Source organism: Mustela nigripes, chromosome 7 (genome assembly GCF_022355385.1).
Source record: "Mustela nigripes isolate SB6536 chromosome 7, MUSNIG.SB6536, whole genome shotgun sequence".
Classification (NCBI taxonomy): domain Eukaryota; kingdom Metazoa; phylum Chordata; class Mammalia; order Carnivora; family Mustelidae; genus Mustela; species Mustela nigripes.
This window is the reverse complement of record NC_081563.1, coordinates 107,843,946-107,866,007: the sequence shown is the minus strand read 5'-3', so window position 1 is coordinate 107,866,007 and position 22,062 is coordinate 107,843,946.

The window sequence follows — 22,062 nt, the reverse complement described above, 5'->3', positions numbered from 1 at the left end:
CTTGGAGATGTTGAGGAAGGAGTTACAAAGCAAGCATTTCACGCTGAGGGCGAGACTCTAGAGGGCCTGGAACTATGATAGCATTCTGTTCTGTGTTGGTGAATTGATGCTAAACTTCCAAAGGTCCTGCTTGGCTACAGTGTAGTCTGTTTCTCAGCTCTTGTCTTTGATAGGCCTGCTGCCCACACAAGTAAACTAGATGCCTTCCTGGAGGCATAAATGTTTGCACCTCTTAAGGACACCAGTGGACAGATGAGAGTCTTTTTGGTGAGACTAGAAGAGAATTAGTTATAAATGTACAGGTTTTCTTCTGAAAACTCAATGGTTTAATGGGTGGGTTTTCATGAATTCCTAGATCTATTTGTCATTTATTAATCTATTCATTGTTCAATGTACAACATTTATTGAATTTCTACTAATTTTTTCTTGAAATTTCCAATCAGTGCATTAATTCTTTCATTCATTCACAAGCCTTCATTGAATTCCTTCACTCTCCTTTCCGTGATTAGGAGCAACCCAAGGCAAATTATTACATGGGTGAAATTGATTTGGGGCATTTTTCCATCTTGCATTATGCACTCTGTAGGGCTGACTGGTCCCTTTTTGACCTTGCCTAAGAACCACATCATCTAAACACAGTGGTTCACCGCCACCATCAACACTGGCCCCATCATCTTTCCTACCACAACTCCACCACCATCAACAACAATTAAATGTCTGGTTCTATTCTAAACTCTATCTCTTACTAGAAGAAAAAAACATAGAGGAAATCAATATAAATGTTTCAATGATTTAATGCCCTTAACTTTTCTAGACGCATTGACATTATAAAAAGAGAATGGTTATTAATAAAAATGAATCTCTATTTGTTAAAAAGTAAAGTGAGCGACAGTATCTTCTTCTCTAACATTTATAGATACAGCCGAGTTGAATGTATTTTATAGTAAATACCCATATATCTACCACCTAGGTTCCTCAGATATTATTTTGTTATATTGCTTTCTCAAGTATCTATCCATTTATTGTCTCTCTATTCTTTAATTGATCCATATTGTTTTCACATTTCAAAGTAAATTGCTTTATGCAGACATCAGTATACTTTTCCTTAAACTTTAGGAAGCACATTAACTAGATTTTGGTATTTCTTTTGAGATAAAGTTAAAATTCAATGCAATGCAATGGAATCCCCAGTGTATTTTGCTCAATTTTTGATAAATGCAAACAACCATGTAACCCACACTTCAGTGAAGATAAAGATCATTACCTCCATCCCAGAAAGTCCTCTAGGGAAATCTCTCTTCTGATATTTTTTCTACCCTAAGTTTATTCTAGAATTTTATATAAATAAGCCTTCTTTCACCCAATGTAGGGTTTTTGAGATTCAAATAATGTCATATATTTTAGACGGAGGTGCTCCCAACTGTGCCAGTGATAACACTCCTGCTCTGGAATTTGTTCCTAGAGGAGCTCACACCTCCTCCTCCAGTTCTCCCTGTCTCCCTCTCAGTCTGCAACTGCTTTGTTTTTTAAATAATAAATCAAGTTCATTTTAAAGTTTTAAGGGCTGTTGCTTTTGTTTTGAATTCCTTCAAGGCTTGCATAACACCAGGATGCTCACATATCAGAGAGAATGATTTTTTTATTCTGTATCATTTAATTAGTATTGGTAGTTTTTCCTTTTTGGATAACTCCATTTGGCATATAGAAAGATAATGTGGAATGACTTACAAAGAAAGACACATAGGATAAAACTGTAAGCTGCTAGTTGATGTTGGGAGCATTAGGGGTCTGTTGATGTTCTGGTGTCCTCATGAGCCGATCAGCAGTATGCATCCTCTCAAAACCAAATAGGTTGTCACTTGTCTGTGGTCAGAATTGGCCAATATCTTGGATTGGGTAACGGGTGCTGCCAAGCTTCTATATAGATATATGGAAGCATGGCATGGAGTCATTCCTCTCTGCTAGCATAGGTTAGGGAAGGGCCATAAGAGTCATGCTGTCAGCCCAACATTGTGTCAAGGTCTGTCCTCAATGGCAAGAGATGACTTTGCACCTCATAGACCAACCAATGTCTTCATGATGTCTAACCTTCCCATATCGTGTTAGGTTACTGTATCAAGAAAAGCAAATCTTTCCATATTGTATAAGGGGAAATTTGGAGCAAGCAACTATTAAGAAACTTAACCTGTAGTCTCAAGAAGTGAAGGTAAAAAGTATTAGCAAGAATATTCAGGAGTTTTAAGCTTGATCTTTTCTTGAGTATCTTGTTTTCTATTGAATCTAATTATCACAGATCCAAGATTATATTTTGCAAAAGGATTTAGAGACATATTTTAAATGTTATATGTGTATATATTTATATATTTTCTTTTTTTTTCTTCTTATAATTTGTTGGCATGAAATAAAAGATTATCATAAGAATATCTTTCATTTAAGGTAAGAGCAGGTGTCTTTGTTTTCTTTCTTGATCTCCTCTTTCAGATCAGACAGAGTTTCACTGGAGTGAAATCATAGCTTGATTAGTCATATCTTAACATTAGAAATGGCCATGTCCCTGTGGGTGGCTAGAAAGAATGGAGGTTATGCTTAAAGCCTAAACCTCAGACTTGTGGGTATTTTCTCCTCCACGTTAAAAAAAATACCAGAAAGGAAAGATTTAACTCACTAGTTATTTTGAGAAAATCAATTTCCATAAATACATTTAATTGCTCACTCATAAATTTATATTTCCCTTTCCTTCACTGCATAATTGGTTTCCTGCATTCAGTTTAGCTCCATGCTTCGTGTTTTCATAAGAGTTTTAGTCTTGATATTTGTCTGGTCAAGCCATTCTTCTACTGAAAGAGCTGGTAGCTTTTCATTGCCTGAAAGATGAAATCCAAAATTCTTAGTGTGCTATTCAAGGATTTTCAAAAGTTGGTCCCGAACTGTTTTTCTAGCTTTACCTTCCCCAGGGATTCCTTCCCAATTTCCTTCCTTTTCTTATCCAGTTCCCACAATTTTTGCTTTCTTTGTTATCCTATATGCATAAAATTTGGGAGGGGGTGAGGAGGTACAATTGTAATTGTACAAATGTAAGTGTAAATCCCTACATTTAGATGAGTATGTGCCTGTCCACCTATGTTACCAGCAACTTCTTTGTTGGAAGATAATCTCTAATCAGCCTCTCGCTTGTTTTTTTAATTTGTATTTATTTACTTAAGATTTATTTTTTTAAAAGATTTTATTTATTTATTTGACAGATGGACAGAAATAAAGCACAGGTAAGCAGAGTGGCAGGCAGAGGGAGAGGGAGATTGCAGGCTCCCCACTGAGCAGGGAGCCCATGCCGGGCTCAATCCCAGGACCCCAGGATTATGACCTGAGCCAAAGGCAGCCACTCAACCAACTGAGCTACCCAGGTGCCCCAAGATTTATTGTTTTTTAAGATTTTATTTATTTGACACAGAGAGAGAGAGAGAGATAGCCAAAGAGAGTGCACAAGCAGGGGGAGAGGCAGGCCAAGGGAGAGGGAGAAGCAGAGTCCCTGATGAGCAGGAAGCCCGACTCAGGGCTCAATCCCAGGAGCCTGGGATCAGGACCTGAGCCAAAGACAGATGCTTAACTAATTGAACCACCCAGACTTATCTCACTTATTTCTTTAGACTTAAAAAAAAAAATCATAGTAAAATATACATAATATAAAATTTACCGTCTTAGCCATTTTTAAATATACAGTTAAGTGACATTAAGTACATTCACATTGCCTTACAACTACCACCACCATCCATCTCTGGAATTTTGCATCATTCCAAACTGAAACTCTATCTCCATTAAACAATGACTCCCCATTCCCCCCACTCCAGCCCCTGTAGCCTTCATTATACTTTCTGTCACTATGAATTTGACCACAGTAGGTGTGTCATATAATGGGTATCATGCAATATTTGTCCTTTTGTGTTTGGCTTAAATTTTACTTAGTGCAATGTCTTCAGGGTTCATCTATGTTATAGCATTTGTCAGAATTTCCTTTCTTTTTAAGGATCAGAAATGTTTTGTTGGATGGATATAACACATTTTGTTTATCCATTTATCTGTTGATAGTAATTAGAATAGCTTCCACATTAGGGCTATTATGAATAATACTGTTATGAACACTGATGTGCAAATATTTGAGTCTCTTCTTTCAATTATCTTGTGTGTATATTCAGAATGGAATTGCTGGGCCAAATGGCACTTAAATGTTTAATTTTTTTTTTTTAAGAACTACCATACTGTTTCACCGGTGACTATGTCTACATACTGTTTCTACAATTTTACCTTCCTGCCAAAATGCAGATTTCTTCACATCCATGCCAACATGTTTTTTTTTTTTTTTTCTGGTTTTCTGTCCTGTTTTGTTTTATAATAAACATTTGAATGGTGTCATATAGTATCTGATTATGGTTTTATCCGCTTTTCCCTAATGATTAGTGATTTTATGTGCCTACGGGCAATTTTTGTATCTTCTTTGAAGAAATATCTATTTGTGTTTTTGCCCATTTTTTTCAGTTGAGTTGTTTGCTTTTTTGTTGTTGAATTTTGAGAGTTTTGTATATATCATGAATATTAATTCCTCATGAGATACATGATTTGCAAATATTCTCTCCCATTCTGTGAGTCACTTTTTTAAATCTGTTGATAATGTCCTTTGATTTAAAAGAGTTGTTAGTTTTTATGAAGTCTAATTTATTTTCTTTTGTTTCCATGCTTTGGTGTCATTTCCAAGAAATCATTTTTGCATCCTTTGTCATGAAATTTTCTTCTATATTTTCTTCTAAAAGTTGTATGGTTTTAGATTTTACTTTTAGATTTTTGATCCATTTTCAGTTATTTTTTTTAATAGGGTACAAAGTAAGGGTGCAACTTCATTCTTTTGCATGTAGACATCCAGTTTTCCCAAGACCACTGTTGAAAGATGGTCCTTTACCCCATTAAATGGCCTTTAGGACTCTTGATGAAAATTACTTGATCACATAGACAAAGGTTTACTTCTGGGCTCTCTCTCCTATTCCATTGGTCATATGTCTGTCTTCATGTGAGCATCACACTGTTTTGATTGCTATAGGTTTTTAGTAAATTTTGAAATCAAGAAGTGTCTGTCCTCCAACCTTGTTCTTCTTTTACAAGACTCTTGGTTATTGGGGGATCCTTTGAGATTCCATTTGAATTTTAGGATGCGTTTTTCTATTTCCTGAAAAAAAAATTGTTGTTGAGCTTTATATAAGAATGAAATTGAATCTGCTGGTTGCTTTGTGTAGTACTGACATCCTAAAAACATTACCTTCTAATCCATGAGCATGGGATGCTTTTTCATTTATGTCTTCTTTAAATTATTTTAAAAATGTTTTATAATTTTCTGTGTCTAAGTCTTTCACCTCCTTAGTAAGTTAATTCCTAAAAGTATTTTATTCTTTCTTATGTTATTGCAAATTGTTTTCTTAATTTCATTTTTAATTGTTCATTGTCAGTATAAAAAAAGCACCTGATTTTTATTTGTTGGTTTTATATCCTGCTACCTTGTTGAATTTGTTTATTAGTTCTAACAGTTGTGTGTGTGTGTGTGTTTAATCTTTGTGGTTTTCTACATATAAAATCATGTAATCTATGAACAAAGGTAATTTTACTTCTTCCTTCACAATTTGTATGTCATTCGTTTCTTTTCCTTGCCTAATTATTCTGGCTATGTTAACTAGAAGTGGTAAAAGTAGCCATCCATATTTTCTTTTAACTTTGGTTAGAGGAAAAGCTTCCAGTTTTTCAACATTGAATATAATGTTAGCTGTGAGTTTTTCATATATGTCCTTTATTATGTTGAGATAGTTTCTTTCTATTCCCAATTTGTTGATCTTCTTTTTTAATCACAAAAATGTATTGAATTTAGTCAGTTGCTACTTCTGTTTTAAAATTATGAGTTTAAAAAAACTCATAACATACTGAATGATATTATGAGTTTTTTTCCTACATTCTATTAATGTGATATATTACATTGTTTTTTGTATGTTTGTATATTGAATCATCCTTATATTTGAGGAATAAATTCTATATGATCATCGTGTATAGTTGCTTTCATATGCTGTCACATTAAGTGTGCTAGTATTCTGCTGTGGATTTTTACATAATATATATAACATAAATTGGTCTTCAGTTTCCTTTCCCTGTACTGCTTTTGTGTGGCCTTGGTATCAGGGGAATACTAGCCTCACAGAATGAGTTAGGAATCACTCTCTCTTGTTCAAGGTTTGGGAGAGTTAGAGGAGGGATTGGTGTTAGTTGTTCTTTAAATCACTCACCAGTGAAACTGTCATGTCTAGGGCTTTTGTTTGCTGAGAAGTTCTTGATTATTGATTCAATCTCCTAACTAGTAATGGGTCTCATCTGATTTTCTGTTTCTTTATGATTCAGTATTGGTATGTTTTTAGGACTTTGTTTCATCTAGGTTACCGAATGCATTGGCATGCGATTTTTCATAGTATTCTGTTATACTCTTTGTTTCTATAGATTTGATAGTACTATCTTCACTTTCATTTTGATTTTAGTAATTTAAGAGAAAACATGATATCTTATAAAAGAATTTGGTCAGATAGAATATTATGAAGGACCATAAAGTAAAAAAGGAGAATTAAAAAAAAAAAAATTGGCCCTGAAGATTTGTCTGAACCTTAGAGGCATCTCCAAAGTCTCTATCCAGATACATATCCCAAAATAGGTACCTTTGAACTCAACAAGTGAGGTGAATCAAAGGCCAGTGTTATTCATGATTATGTGTCACTCTGGTCAGCTTTTGTCACTGAAATATTGTGACCTTGCTGTGATGACTTTTTCTATCCAGTATATTTTCCTAAGTATTTTTGAGCCAAAGCAAATAGCTGAGACAACCGATGACTGACGGACTTACTGGTTATTCCCGAAAGTGGGAAAAATGAAGGGGACTTCAGTTCTTCCTCTTTTCCATAAGATTTCCATTTCTGTCTCCCGTTTGTACTTCACAGAGTACTTAGAAGGCATCAGTGAAATTCCCAATAAATACCCAGTATTTTTCTACATCAAAAGTTTCACAACTCAACACTTCAGGAAGTGTGATTTTATTACTTGTTTATACATTTTTCCTTTTTGCCTGAACCAAAGCTGTCTTTTGCCAAATTTAAATGAAATTTGCTCCTCATAGAATTTCAGTTTGATACTGAATTCAGAAGCCAGAAAGACGGAAGCATGCATTTTAAATGCTACAGAATGTATCTGGCTGTTTTTTTTTTTGTTTTTTTGTTTTTTTGTTTTTTTTTTTAATGCAAGTTTCATAATATTCAAAGCCAGGCATATAAAACAAATTGCAACACATTTCCTCAAGCAACCACTTAGAGATCACACTAAATGAACTTAGTAATTATGTCTTACATTTTTTTAATGAGCAATGAGGAATGTGCCTGAACGGTCCAATTTTTTGGAAACTTTTCCAGGAACACTTCCTACCAGCTTCTCCCAGTACAGAACACTTTCTTTTTTTTAAAAAGCAGCAAGTTTGCCTCTCTCCACTTCTCTTTCTTTTTCTCTCTCTCAGCTTTTTCAGGTGGTGGAGGGTCTTGGGATCATTTGCACTAATTATTTTTAGTTCCTCCTCACATAACACCTGAAGAGGACATTCTATTTATGGGAACCAAATTACTTAGAAATGTTTCCAAGCTCCTTAGCAGAGGTCAATACACACATTAGCTGAGGGCAAAAGGAATATTCAAGCCCAGGCATCCCTTTTGAATTCACAGCTGGGATTTATGCAGTTCCATGCTGTTGGTCTGGTCCCCTTGGTTACCCTTTACCTTGCTCATAATATCCAGACAGCATGTCAGGACCCATCTCATCTCCACATATCAACAAATGTTTGTGGAGGATCAGCTGTTCCCATGGTACCTGGGCTCAGGGATTTGTGTTGGAATGTGCGGTGTTTCCCAGACCCTGGGCTCCCAGCAACTGCTCACATACAATCTTGATTCTCTGCACCTACTGAGAGTCCTTCTAGGATTTCATAGAGCTGCTCTGACATTTTCACACTCTGGGTCCTAACTCCCTATTCCAAGCCACAGGGATTACTGAATTCCTTTCCTGAGTGCACTCGCCTTAATAGGCCATTTGTTCTTCCTTGATTTTTTACTCTTTAGGGTAATTTCCAAAGAAGATCTAGTTATCACTTTTCCTCATTCTAAATCCATATGAAAAAACTTTCTTAATTGGGCTACTTCCAATGTAGAATGTAGAAATTTATCTTGGTGGAAAGACATCCCCCCCAACACACACACTTCCGTAGTTTTTATCCTATATTCTTAGCTGTGTGTTTAAAAACCCAAAATGGGTGTCCTTGGCTCTCATGGAACAATGGACATAATATGGAGATTTTTTTAACAAAAATAAAATGATGTATAAAGCTGTATAAATTAAGTGACATCTAAATAATGACATTTGAAACAGACATTTTACAAAAAAAATTAAAACGATTCTCTTGAATCATGAATAAGGAAATGTTTCTTACATAGTAACTCTCCAACTTTAAAAAATATGTATCTTGTGTGACAAGATGGTTGGTCTAAGTCTAAAATGTGGATTTGAAAAAGAAGAATAAACAAAGAAGAAAACTTGAAAAAAATAGAAGACCAACTTGAACAGAACCAGTCTGGAAACAACAGATAATACAGAGTTCATGTTGCTACTCTTGGTAGGATTCCCAGATTTGCTAAAAAGAAGAAAAGACAAAAAACAAAAACACAAAACAAAACAAAAAAAACTAAGAAAACTGAGATGCCAGTTAAATTTGAATTTCAGATAAACAATGAATAACTTTTAGTCTAAGTATTTCCCCAATAGAGCATGAAGCATACCTAGTTCAAAAGAATTATTTGCTGTTTATCTGAAATTAAAATTTAACTGATGTCTTATATTTTATCTGTCAGCCTTAACCATTAGAGGTTCCAATTCAGTTGAGGCTGGGTGGAGGCCAAAATGACCATACTTTTCATACTGTAAGCTCTGCATGGAATTCTAATAAGTCAGGTTTGGAAACCACTGGATTATCATTTCAAGACATCACACACACACACACACACACACACACAAACACTATAACAGACACATAATGGTGGTCCCAAATCCTGTTTCTGATAGATTTATACTGCAAAGGGAGAAAAAAATTTATCTGAAGTAAAACAGAAACCAAAGAACATCCAACTTGCCTTTGGTATCCTGGCACATGTGGGAAAATACTAAAGCATTTTGCAAATTATAGTCTGAACTATAAACTGGTAGAATTATAATAATAATCGTGATGATCAATATTATCTTGGTTGGCTAGCTTGAATTTTTGTTATCACACATGGTTAGTTGTTACTTGGATATTCTTGTTACCTTCTTTTAAAAGACTTTTATTTTATTTTGCTTTATTTTATTTTATTATATATGTGACAGAGAGAGAGAGCGAGCACAAAAAGGGCAAGCAGCAGAGGGAGAGGATTTGCAGGGAGCCCGATGCAGGGGCTCAATCCCAGAACCCTGGGATCATGACCTGCACCGAAGGCAGATGCTTAACCAACTGAGCCACCCAGGTGTCCCTTTCTTGTTACATTTTATGACTGATATGAAGTACAAGTTATAAGTAAAAGCCAAAATGCTATATATGATCTGTAAGCTTTCAAAAACAGAATTCAATTAAATACAGAACAATACATCTAAACTGAATATAAATTAATTCACTTACTATGCATAGAGGAAGTGCCTGGTGTGTGGCAGTGGTAGAGAAAAATAATAAATAAGATAGAGCCTCAGCTTTCCAGGTGCTGAAATAAATGATTTAGAATCACAATTTCCAGCAGGCCTTTTAAGTTTCTTATGATAAGCTGATTAACATAGAGCTTCACATACAAAATGCCAGGGTAATAGAATACCTGGTTTCACACACAAAAAAGTCTTTACATTTCTAAATATAGCAGCGTCAAGATAAAGCTTTGTAAAGGTGAAGTCCCTTTCGTGGACTGTTGAGGCTACATGGTTTGCTGAGAAGGTGACTTTAAAGTTCTTTGTATTGACTAGGTTTATTTAATTAAGAATAAGTTATGGCTTTTAGCACTATGTGATAACGTTTCAATTGGTCATTGTCATGAGACATTGTCTGAATTTTTTATTTTTATTTTTATTTTTTTCCCTGTTAAGTGTGTACGTTGCAACCAGGTTGGACTTGGGAGGCTGTGTTATGTGATATGAAATAATGCACTACAGACATGTGGGAGAATTTCAGGCTTTTTAGTGTAGGAAATCCAGCTCAATCCCCCACTATCTCATGAAGTCTGTTCTGACAATGACCACCCACTCTGAGCTCTCCTTTTCCAAATGATCATACCAGTCCCTACTGGACCATCTACTGTTCCCACAATCTCTTCTTAATGTTAAAGTGTGCCCGTCTGATAGTATTTGGGGGGGTGGGGAGCACTATGTCATGGACTTAGGGACTTATTTAGAATTTCCCCTGGTGTCTCCAGAAGTAGCCCCTAAGTACTTTAACACTTGGTAGTCTGACCTGGAAGTCACTTTGAAGATCGCAACACCAAAGCAAGCAGTATAGACAGCAAGCATCATTTGCAGCACAAGGGTGTGTCCTGAGAAACAGCCTAGTCAAAAGTAAAACCTTCTACGCCAGGATGAGGGAGGATTTAGGGGTAATTATTCTTTCTGGTTGGCTGGAAAATGTCTTTCTGAAAATTAAATCTAGTATGATACTAAAGTTGCTGTGCTTAGTATTCTGGTTCTTACCAAGAGGACTCATGCAGAGTACCTGCTCTCAGGGGTCAGAGAATCTGGGTGAGGAGTTGAGAAAATGTGTATGAAAATTTAATTAACAAGAGAAATAGACGGCACAGGAAGGTTATTTTTTGCCTCTGAAGAGGAGCTATTCAATGTTGGCTTCTCATTCTCAGGTCTAGCTTATTTTCCTGCCCTAGTAAATACAAGATAGTGGATGGGATTGGGTCATTCCTTTGACGTGGTTTCTTGCAGTCAATAGTAGTAATAATAAGACTCTAATAGCAGTCACTTATGCAGCGCTTAATACCTTCCAGATACTCTTGTAAGAGCTTTTTAAAAAAATTTAACAGTTTTAATCTTCCCAACAACCTTGTGTGGTAAGAGCTCTTACCCTCATCTTCCAGAGAAAGAGAGCTTAAGTAATTGCCTAAGTTTGCACAGTCATGAGGTAACTGAGTCAAGCTGAACTAGGAGCCCATGCTGAACAGTAGTCTGTTCTGCCTTCTTTGCTTCTTCCTATCAACTCTTACGGGCCCTCTAGAAAGTTATATTCCAGAAAATGTTTCCTCTTCTTTTGTCTCTTTATGTTACAAAATTGAAAGGAAAAACATCTGGTTAGTGGATGATTCTTACAAGAGACACTGTGTCCCTGATCACTGAAATTTTACATTAATGAGGCTGGGAGAGTACCTAGACAAGGTCAGTTTATCAGAGGTGGAAGAAGCAGGAAAAAAAAAAAAAAACATTAATGTCCCCCTAACAGTCAATGCTCAACAAAGAGCTTGTGTGGGACGTCAAAAGAAAGTACAGTTCCCTGGAGAAATACAGGATATTTCTAAATATCCCTTTCCTACCTACCTTAGGATATTTTTCTGTGAGGAACCAAGGTAATTTCTGTAGACGAACTATTCAGTTAACAACAAACAGGGGAAGCTGTGAGCTGTCTCGGGCTTTGTAACATCTGTTAGGACTGCACCTGCCTCAAAGATTTCCTGGTTCCTATTCTCTAGAGAAAGTAAGTCAGCAGGAAATGAGGCAAGTGCATAATGACTTTACGGAAAAACATGGCTTTTAACTCCTTGAGCTTAATTCCTGACAATGTTACACATCCCTCTCGTTGTCTGTTGTACTTTTCAAGGTAACGGTTTGTAAAGCGGAAGATGGGGGAGAAGAAAGGGGCCTATGCCTGGAAACAGTGGTTCAACAGAGCACAGCAATGTCTTGGGCCATTGGTCAATTGGTGACATCAGTGCATCTGGCCCATTAGTCCTCACTCTGACTCAGTGGGTCACAGGTGGAAACAAAGCATATCCCTACTCACCAGAACAATTCAAAGACTCACCATCTTGTTGCTCTTTTCTTTCTCTAATTCAGTTGTTCTCAAACTTTAGAGTGAATCAGAATCACCTGGAAGCTTGTTAAAACAGATTTCTGCACCTGGTGGCCAGAGTTTCTGACTGGTGTGTCTGGCGAGTTGCATGGGAATTTGCAATCCTGCAAGTTTTACGTGGTGATGCTAATGCTGGCTGGTCTGGGATCACATTTGAGAGCTATTGCTCTAATTTATTTAAACAGAAATCCTTATGCTTATTATTCTATTCCGGGGCCTTTCTCCCATCAGGATTACCCAGGGCCAATAGATTTCCATCTTTTCTTCCTATTGGTACCAGGGATGAAAACCTGTGTCTCATTTTTCTCTCCATCCTAGCCTGAGCCCCAGCCCAACCCAACCCACTCCCAGCCCCGGCATTCCTCTCCAACTTAAAGAAATTGATTAAATTACATTCCAGGGGCCCCAGAAAGAAGTTGAGTGGCCATGGCCTTCCCAAGTTAATAGAATGGAGCAGGCATTTCTCCCAAAGGCCTCAGTACACTAGAGATAGTACTCTAGGTCAGTTTTTCTAGCATCACACTACTGCGGATGAAATGCAAATAGCTTTATCCATTATTATTTATGAGACTTTGGGCGAGTAACTAACTTTTCTATATTTCATGTGAAGCATATGGAAGAGTACTGGCACATAGAAAGCCATTTAATAAAAAGTTACTGCAGTCACAATCTCCCTGGATATAATATATGTAGCATCATTCAAAGAAGTAAAAAAAGAATATAATCTCTATATGTGTTTATTGTGTTACTATGGTTATAGTGCTTACTACATTAATTGCATTTATCTTGATATTATAATTATCTACATTATTTATTCTTATTACTGTTCTATTCAAATATAATTAACATATAATGTATTAGTTTCAGGTATCCAATTCAACCTTCTTCAGTGATCATAAGGTAAGTGTATTCTTTTTTTTTTTTGTCTTTTAACCAGTGATGTACTTTTTTTTTTACATTTTACGTTTTTAAAAAATTTTTTAAATTTACTTTCAGCATAACAGTATTCATTATTTTTGCACCACACCCAGTGCTCCATGCAATCCGTGCCCTCTCTAATACCCACCACCTGGTTCCCCCAACCTCCCACCCCTGCCCCTTCAAAACCCTCAGATTGTTTTTCAGAGTCCATAGTCTCTCATGGTTCACCTCCCCTTCCAATTTCCCTCAACTCCCTTCTCCTCTCTAACAAGGTAAGTATATTCTTAATCCCTTTTACCTATTTTACCCTTCCCCTCATCTACCTTCCTTTTGTCAACCCCCATGTTCTCTGTATTTAAGAGTCTGGGTTTTTTGTTTGTTTGTTTGTCTCTTTTTTACTTCATTTGTTTAGTTTCTTAAGTTGCACATATGAGTGAAATCATATGGTATTTTTCTTTCTCAGACTCATTTATTTCACTTAGCATAATACTCTCTAGGTCTATCCATGTTGTTGCAAATGGCAGGAATTCATTCTTTTTTATGCTGAATGATAAATCTATTGTGTATATATACTGCTTCTTCTTTACCACTCATCTATGGATGGACATTTGGGTTCCTTCCATAATTTAGCTATTGTGAATGACACTGCAATAAACATTGGGGTGCATGTATCTTTTGAACTAGTGTTTTCATTTTCTTTGGGTAAATTAAAAATAATTCTATTTTTAATTTTTTGAGGAAGCTCCACACTGTTTTCCACAGTGGCTGCACCTGTTCACATTCCCACCAACAGTGCATGGGTGTTCGTTCCCTCCACATCCTACCAACACTTGTTGTTTCTTGTGTTTTTTATTTTAGCCACTCTGGCAGGTGTAAAGTAATATCTCATTGTAGTTTTGATTTTCATTTCCCTGAGGATGAGTGATGTTGAACATCTTTTCATGTGTCTGTTGGCTGTCTGTATGTCTTCATGGAAAAATTACTGGTTAGGTCCTTGGCCCATTTTTTTAATTAAATCATTTGTTTTTTTGTGTTGAGTCGTATAAGTTCTTTATATATTTTTTATATTGACCCCTGTTCCCTGAAAGCTATAAAATACTGATGAAAGAAATTGAAGATGACACAAATAAATTAAAAGATTTTCCATGTTCATGATCGGAAGAACCAATATTGTTAAAATGTTCACACTACCCAAAGATATCCACAGATTTAATGCAATCCCTATTAAAATTTCATAGAACTAGAACAGATAATCCTACAATTTACGTGGAGGCACAGAAGATCCCAAATAGCCAAAGTGGTCAAGTAAAGAAGAACAAAGTTGGAAGTATCTCAAGCCTAGGTTTCAAAATATATTACAAAGATATAGTAATCAAAATAGCATGGTCCTGGCACAAAAATAGAGACATAGATCAATAGAAGAGAAAAGAGAATCCAGAAATAAACTCATGCATACATGGTTAGTTAATCTAGAACAGAGGAAGCAAGAATATACAATGGAAAAAAGACAATCTCTTCAATAAATGGTGTTGGGAAAACAGCCACATGCAAAAGATGAAACTGGACCACTTTCTTACATCATACACAAAAATAAACTCAAAATGGATTAAAGACCTAACTGTGAGACCCGAAATCATAATATTCCTGGAAGACAACATAGACAGTAATTTCTTTGACATTGGCCTTAGCAACAGTTTTGTATGTATCTCTCCTTAGGCAAGGGAAACAAAAGCAAAATTAAACTATTGGAAGCACACCAAGATGCTCTTACACAGTGAAAGGAACCATCAACAAAACTAAAAGGCAACCTACTGAATGGGAGAAGGTATTTGCAAATGATATATCTAATAAAGAGTTAATATCCACATCATTTCCTAAAAGTAAGAAAGTAAAAGTCTATATGTAAGGCATATACAGTATTTTAGTCATTTAAATATTTGAAAAAGAATATTTATTATATTAACAAAATATATATTGTACAAATATAGTACATATATTTATGTCTGAATTATAGCAAATATCAATCATCTTTATTACATTAGGTATAAAATATAAAATGTGAAATATCATATAATACATAATTAAACATATTAGAATAATATATTAATTGTATTCCTGTTGATATATGCAGAGTACCTATGTGAAAGTTGTACATAAAATATATTGAAATATTAATATAGAAAAATGTTGAAAAGATGATATATATGGAATGTATAATTATATATAGTATGTAATATATATTATTAATATTATTTATTATATATAATTTGTTATTTACTACTTCTAAACGGTTGGTTCATTAGTCATATTTCAGTCTAGTCTGCTGTATTAAATAAAGTTATCACTAATCTTATCGGAAAAACATCTCAAATTAACAAATTCACTAGATAATGGAAAGCTGACTTCATTTCCTCAGTACATTACAAATGGAAACTGTAGTCCTGAAGGTCTTTGGTATATATATCCAGTGCTTTTCCTTAAGTGCATGTTTTTAAACAAGGAATGGTAATTAACACTATTTTTCACTTCTAAGGCAATATGTTAGCTACAAAGGCTTTAAAAGTTTGATAAAATTTTCCGGGCCCTTGTTGAAGAGAGTAGCCTCAGCCTCATAGGGTTCATTCACGGGCTTCTAGAATGTCTTGTTATTATATCTCCTCTTGTCTTCCCACCATGGTGCTTGCAGTTCCCCTGTTCCAGCATTCTTGATTTAATCACTATGATTATTCTCCTCTTAAGGAGACGGCTTCTTCAAAATCCTTCCATTTCAATGAGGACTATCTTCCTGCAGTCCCATGACCTAGGTCATTTTCTGATGGCTTGTGACAACTTGGGGTATTTAAAGTTTAGAGGCACCAAAATTACAAAAAAAAGGGAAATGGAGACAAATTGTTCCTGCTTAAGACTTCTTTATGGCTTCCACAAAAGGAAAGAATCAACACTGAGATCCTTATTTAGTCAGTCTTATTCTTTAATATTTTGCCAAACTGAAAGCCAATATTATCATCAGTTATATGGCCCTCATGAGATGTGTGACTGACAGAAGTTAATCTAAAGGCATGTGCTAATGAATATTGAACTAAAAGTTAATAATCATACCCTGTGGAAAAAGCCATGTGCACAGAGAATTTAGTCTATCTTGAATCACTGTTCAAAAGACACTGGTTTAAAGTTGGCTCTATTTAAATCTCCAAGCGTTTTAAGTGGGCACCCATTTAAAATCAAATACACAGTGGTGATTATCATAATCCCTTCCATTTGTTCAAAGCCTGACTGTATACAAAGGCTTTTCAGGGCATTTTCAGATTTTATCAAGGATGTTCTCTCATTTAAGACTTAGCCTAGACCAACCCTGTTTTGTAGCAGGTAATTAATAGTCTTATTTTACCCAAGTAGAAACCAAGGCTCAGACTGAGAAGTCAAGCAATAGAAGCTCACACAGATGACAGGTTGTGGATCCAAGAGGAAAATCAACCCCTTTGTACCCAGTGCACTTTCCATCCCACTGTGCTCTCTTTGAAGATATTTGGGGCCCTGGGACAAATAATACGTGTTGCCCAAGGTCTGCAGAGTCACTATCTGAGTTCCAATTCAATTGTAGCCAGATGAGCTCCTCGATGGATTTTGATATCACTTCTACCTGGGTAAATGGGTTGACCTGTGTCTTTCCCAAATTCGTATATTAAAATCCCAATCCCCTCAGTACCTCAGAATGTAACAATGTTTGGCCATAATGGCTTTAAAGAGGTGATTAAGTTAAAATGAGGCTCTTAGAGTGGGGCTAATTCACCTTGACTAGCGTCTTTATAAGAAGAGGCACAAAGTGCACATGCCTAGAGGGACAGCCATGGTGAAGAGGCAGCAAGGGGCAGCCACCTGCCAGGCAGGAGAAAGGCCTGCAACAGGTCTTTCCCTGGTGGCCTTTAGAGGCAACAACTTTGCTGGCACCTAGATGTTGGAACTCCGGCCACCCAGTCTGTGCTACTTTGTTATGGCAGCCCTAGTAAATGATACAACACCCAATACAATCACTTTGAACCCCCACCTGGAACATCTATGCTGTGAAGCTACTAATGAACGTCTTAATCTGCAAGAGAACAGACTTTCGAACCTGTCTTACTGCTTATTTAAGCTAAAGCTTTTATTTTTTGTAGATTTTATTTTATTTATTTATTTGAGAGAGACAGTGAGCCAGAGAGAGAGAGAGAACGCAAGCAGGGAGGGGCAGAAGGAGAGGGAGAAGCAGATTCCCCACTGAGTAGGGAGCCCTACTCTGGGCTTGATCCCAGGACCCTGAGATCACGATCTGAGCTGAAGGCAGAGGCTTAACCCACTGAGCCACCCAGGTGCATGCGTGAGGTAAAGCTTTCCTTTAACCATCTGCAAGAGGCATGTACTATGCATTTTTATTCTTTATTGAGACATCCTACCTGCTTCCTCTTTCCTTCTTCATTCTTTCCTTTCTCCTCCCTCTTTCTTGTCTTCCCTTTCTCTTCTGTCCCTGCCATCCTTTCTCTTGTCCTTCTCCTGCCTCCCTTCTCTCTGATCTTTCCTACCCTCTGTCCCTCTGCCCTACATCTTCTCCTCTTTCATCCTCCGCTCTGATGCATTCTCCCATCCTTACCTAAACCTTTCCTCTTTCCTCTCAAAACAATGTCTTTGAAAAGGACAGATGTTCGATCCTTTTTGCCTGAGTACAAACAGTCCTCACAATAAATTATCCCACAGATGTTTTCTCTGAATTCAGCAGGCACTTACAAGAAATAAATTGCAGATCCAACCCCTAGTGGAATGGTGGGGATCAGAGAATAGAGGTGGAGGCATTTCTGGTTTAGCAGAAGGCTTTCCGTGTCCCCAAAGTCATACTATCAACAGACATCAACCCCTAACTATTCAGAAGTCCTCCTGCGGCCACTTTTATGCTAAATATTCTTTGAGATTCCTGAACTATTTCAGTTTTAAATATATTTAAAATTGTCCTGAGTCAGTGGGTCTGGAAAAGAAGAGGCTGCACGTGTCGACTGGCAGGACTGACTGATATGAATAGGGATTCTCGAATTTATTATTATACGATCAAGCTGGAATTTGAAGGCTAAGGGACACGGTGTCAAACCCACACTATGTCTTAGGTACATGTTTGTCTCCTCCAGTGTACTTATTGCCGTATTCATGCAAACATAACAAAATGGAACATTGTGAACATAACAAAATGGAACATTGAAATCAACATCACAGTTTCCCCCATTCTATTTGACTCCTTTGTAGGAAACAAACGGTGCAGGCTTTCTCAGCTTGTCGTAAAGCAGCATTCTCAACTCTCCACTTCAGCTTTTTGGATTTTGTCTTATATATAGAATAACATACTTACAGTTCATAAAAAAGAATTCTTAAATTGCAGGAGAAATATGGCTTAACACTTCTTCTCTGGCCCAAAGAAAATAATTGGTATCCCAATAAAGTCATTATTAAAAGTAATGGATGGGCAAAGCCTGGAAAAATCATTTTTGAAAATTTCCAAACAGGACGAAACAGGAAAATGTCTGGGTTTCACAGTGTTATTTAACAAACACACACTGTCTGCTCAGGGGACCTGCATCTCCTGAGTCATGAATTAAACATCATCTCAGGTGCCCCTTTTTGTAATGATGGTAAAATCCATGGCTTCCAGGTGTGGCTTTAGGACAGAAATTTTAAAAAGAAGAAAACCAGTGAAGCTTTCTACAGTTTTAAATACTACAGATATTAATTACCAGGTCTATCTAGAGTGACAAGTGAATAAGAAAAGGCAAGGCTGAATGAGATATATAGACCATTAGAAGGTACCCTTGCTAAAGACAAACAGGAATCCTTCTCTTTTGATGGATTGGACATCTTTCAACTAAAGGTGGAATTTCAGGTATCAGTCCTAGGCAGGATACAGCTGATATCTTCATTTTCTGGCAACTGGGGAGCTTCTGTTTATCAACCATCCCTGAAAAGAAACGGCATGTAAAACTCTATCACTGCCATGGCCACACCTCTCTTGGGGTGTCTGTACCTACAACTACTGCTTAAAGTCTGGAGAAGTGAACTCTCTGCAAAGAACCTTGCAAGAAACCTCATTTATATTCTACCATTAGCCAAGTCTAACCGCTTGCTCATGAAAAAAGAAGAAGAAGAAGAAAGGAAGAACAAAAAGAAAAGAGGAAATGAACAAAACATAACTATGTCTTTTCAGAGTGTGACAGAGCAATCTTGTACATAGTAATTCACAGGTTGAAATTTATATCTGGTTATCTGTATAGTTGTATTGAAGTGTACAAGATACGAATTTTGGAAATGGGTGTTTTAGAAATAGGAGTAAAAGAGGTCTCATAAGATCTCTAAATATAACAAAAATATGCACAGGGTTAACTTGAGACTACCTGATTCACATATTTGTTCACCGTTGCTCTAAGTACCCTTGCTATTGTCCACTATTTTTCTTGCCTCAGTTCTAAAAGCTGTGATAGGAAAGAATCATTGACCAATCTGGAAAGAGGGAGAAGAATCCTGTCTCACAGCTACTTCAGCTAGACACGTTTCTCTACTCACATTCATGTGCTACTGAGTTTTCATTTGACGTATCTGCAGCACTAAGTCACATTTGGAGGGTTGAATGTAAGATACCTCTCTTTCAAAGACTTTAACTCCTGACTCCTTTAATATAATCTGAACCTTCTGTGCCTCAGTTTACTCTTCTGTCAAGTGGCCATATTAGGCTCTGTGATACATTTAAGCTTTCTCATAATCATTTTATGAAACTGATCGAAGTTACTTGACACTGGCCCTAGTATAGGGAGAAAATCTACACAACAGAGCAAAGAGAACATGAAGTTAACAGTCTTTCCTTTCCTGGTCGTGCTATCATGTGAGGATCTGGATTTACCAGGACATGTGACACAGAGAGAACAGGCAGAAAGTAAGTATAAAAATTTATCAGCCAGGGGCGCCTGGTGGCTCAGTGGGTTAAGCCGCTGCCTTCGGCTCAGGTCATGATCTCAGAGTCCTGGGATCGAGTCCCACATCGGGCTCTCTGCTCAGCAGAGAGCCTGCTTTCCTCTCTCTCTCTCTGCCTGCCTCTCCATCTACTTGTGATTTCTCTCTGTCAAATAAATAAATAAAATCTTAAAAAAAAAAAAATTTACCAGCCAGCAGATGTTTTGAACTTTTTCAAGTTCAAGACTTATACAAGTAGAAGCTTATTCAAATTAGTGACAGTTGCCCAGGAATCCATTGTTCAGGTTTTGTGTATTCCAGGGAAGTACTGTCTAGGCCTTTGTTTATCATCCTTCCTATCAGTTTATGACTACTCAGTCATTTGAAATATTATGGTTTCTAATTCCAAGGGCATATAAGAAAAGTGAGAGGTACATTATATATATTTGTATTTTTGTCTATTCTCCCTACATGTGAATATGTAGGACAGATAAATACAGATGGCATAGAGGCAACTATCCTGGTTAACAGCACCTAAAACTTTTAAGGGAAGATGTTGACGTACACACACAGATGGAGCTTTGTGACTTATCTAATGACTTTAGCCTCTATACCTTGATTTCCCAACTTTGTTCATATCCATTATCTTTGAGCCGTGGTGGAGTCTGTGGACTATCTGCTTTTGTCCATGTATAAGTTAAAGAGAGAGTTATTTGAGAATAGGACAGGCTGGTTTTTAAATTATCAACAAATCTTTTTCTACTTTTTAGGAATTTTTTTCATTAGGTTTTTAAATGGATTTTCTGAACCTACTTGCTTCCTCTTGGAGGATCTTTGTCATCATAAAGACAAGAGGATCCTCCTGGATAGCCAATAAATAGGTGATCTGCTAAAACAAAAAATGGTTACAAAGTCCAGCTGTAGCTAGTGAATTTGGCAACCAGAATAAGGTAAACAAGTAGGGAGGTTTAGCCTTGGTACAATAGAAACTAAATGGGAGTTAATTAGGGTTTTAAAGAAGGGATAGAATAACAGAAACTATGGTCAAGGAACTCATTGGGATGTGAATCAGAGTAAGGAAATACTAATGTCTATGTTGTGATACGTAGAAAGCTATTGTAGCAATACAACTGTAGAGTGAATGATCACAACATTGAGGAAAATATCTGTAGCAGATTACTGATAAAATGTACATCAAACATTAGATTGTCCAATGGTTTCCACAATTACCTGGACAGCTTTATCTATACTATGCATATCTGTATCTGCCCATTGCTGTCACTGAAAATTCTTAATCAAGGTCAGTATTTCATCTTACAGATAAAGAGACTGACTCAGAAAGGCTAAAAGATTTGCTGCAAATCAAAATTATTATTTATGAACATATAGAGAGCAGCAAAAAACCTTTTGTTTTGAATCATCTTGGGGAACAGCAGGATGCCTTTCTTTGTAGAGGGAGGGGTTTCTCTTTTATAGTCATGGAATTGGGGACCCATTCGATGCTTCCTGTATCATTCTTAAATCTCAGGAATTCAGCACTCCTGCCTCCTCCTTCGCTTTCAACGTGTACCCACGTGCCACCGACATTTGTACCTCCACATCACTCAAAAGATAAAGGTTTTGAACTCTGCTTTTACCTAGTGAGACAGTTTCTCCCAATATCATCTCTTACAGCCTTTGGAAAAGCAGACCTTCTCTTTTTGTTGCCCGGAAGCAGTTTTGTTTTCTTTCCTCTAGCTCTGTGAAACATGTGTGTTTGTCTTTGTATTTTCTGTTTGGGTTCTTTTTATATTTAATGAAAAATCCAGTCGATAATCCCTTATTACCTATATTTAGCAAACCTCAAATGCCTCCTCCAAACACAGCCTGGCAGAGCTTTGGCCTCAAGCAAACTTCAGGTGGTTGTGGCCAGAACATTAATTCTCATCTGAGTGAGTTATAAGCTAAACAGACTGTATTTGGAATCTTTTTTTTTTTTTTTTTTTTTTTTTTTTTTT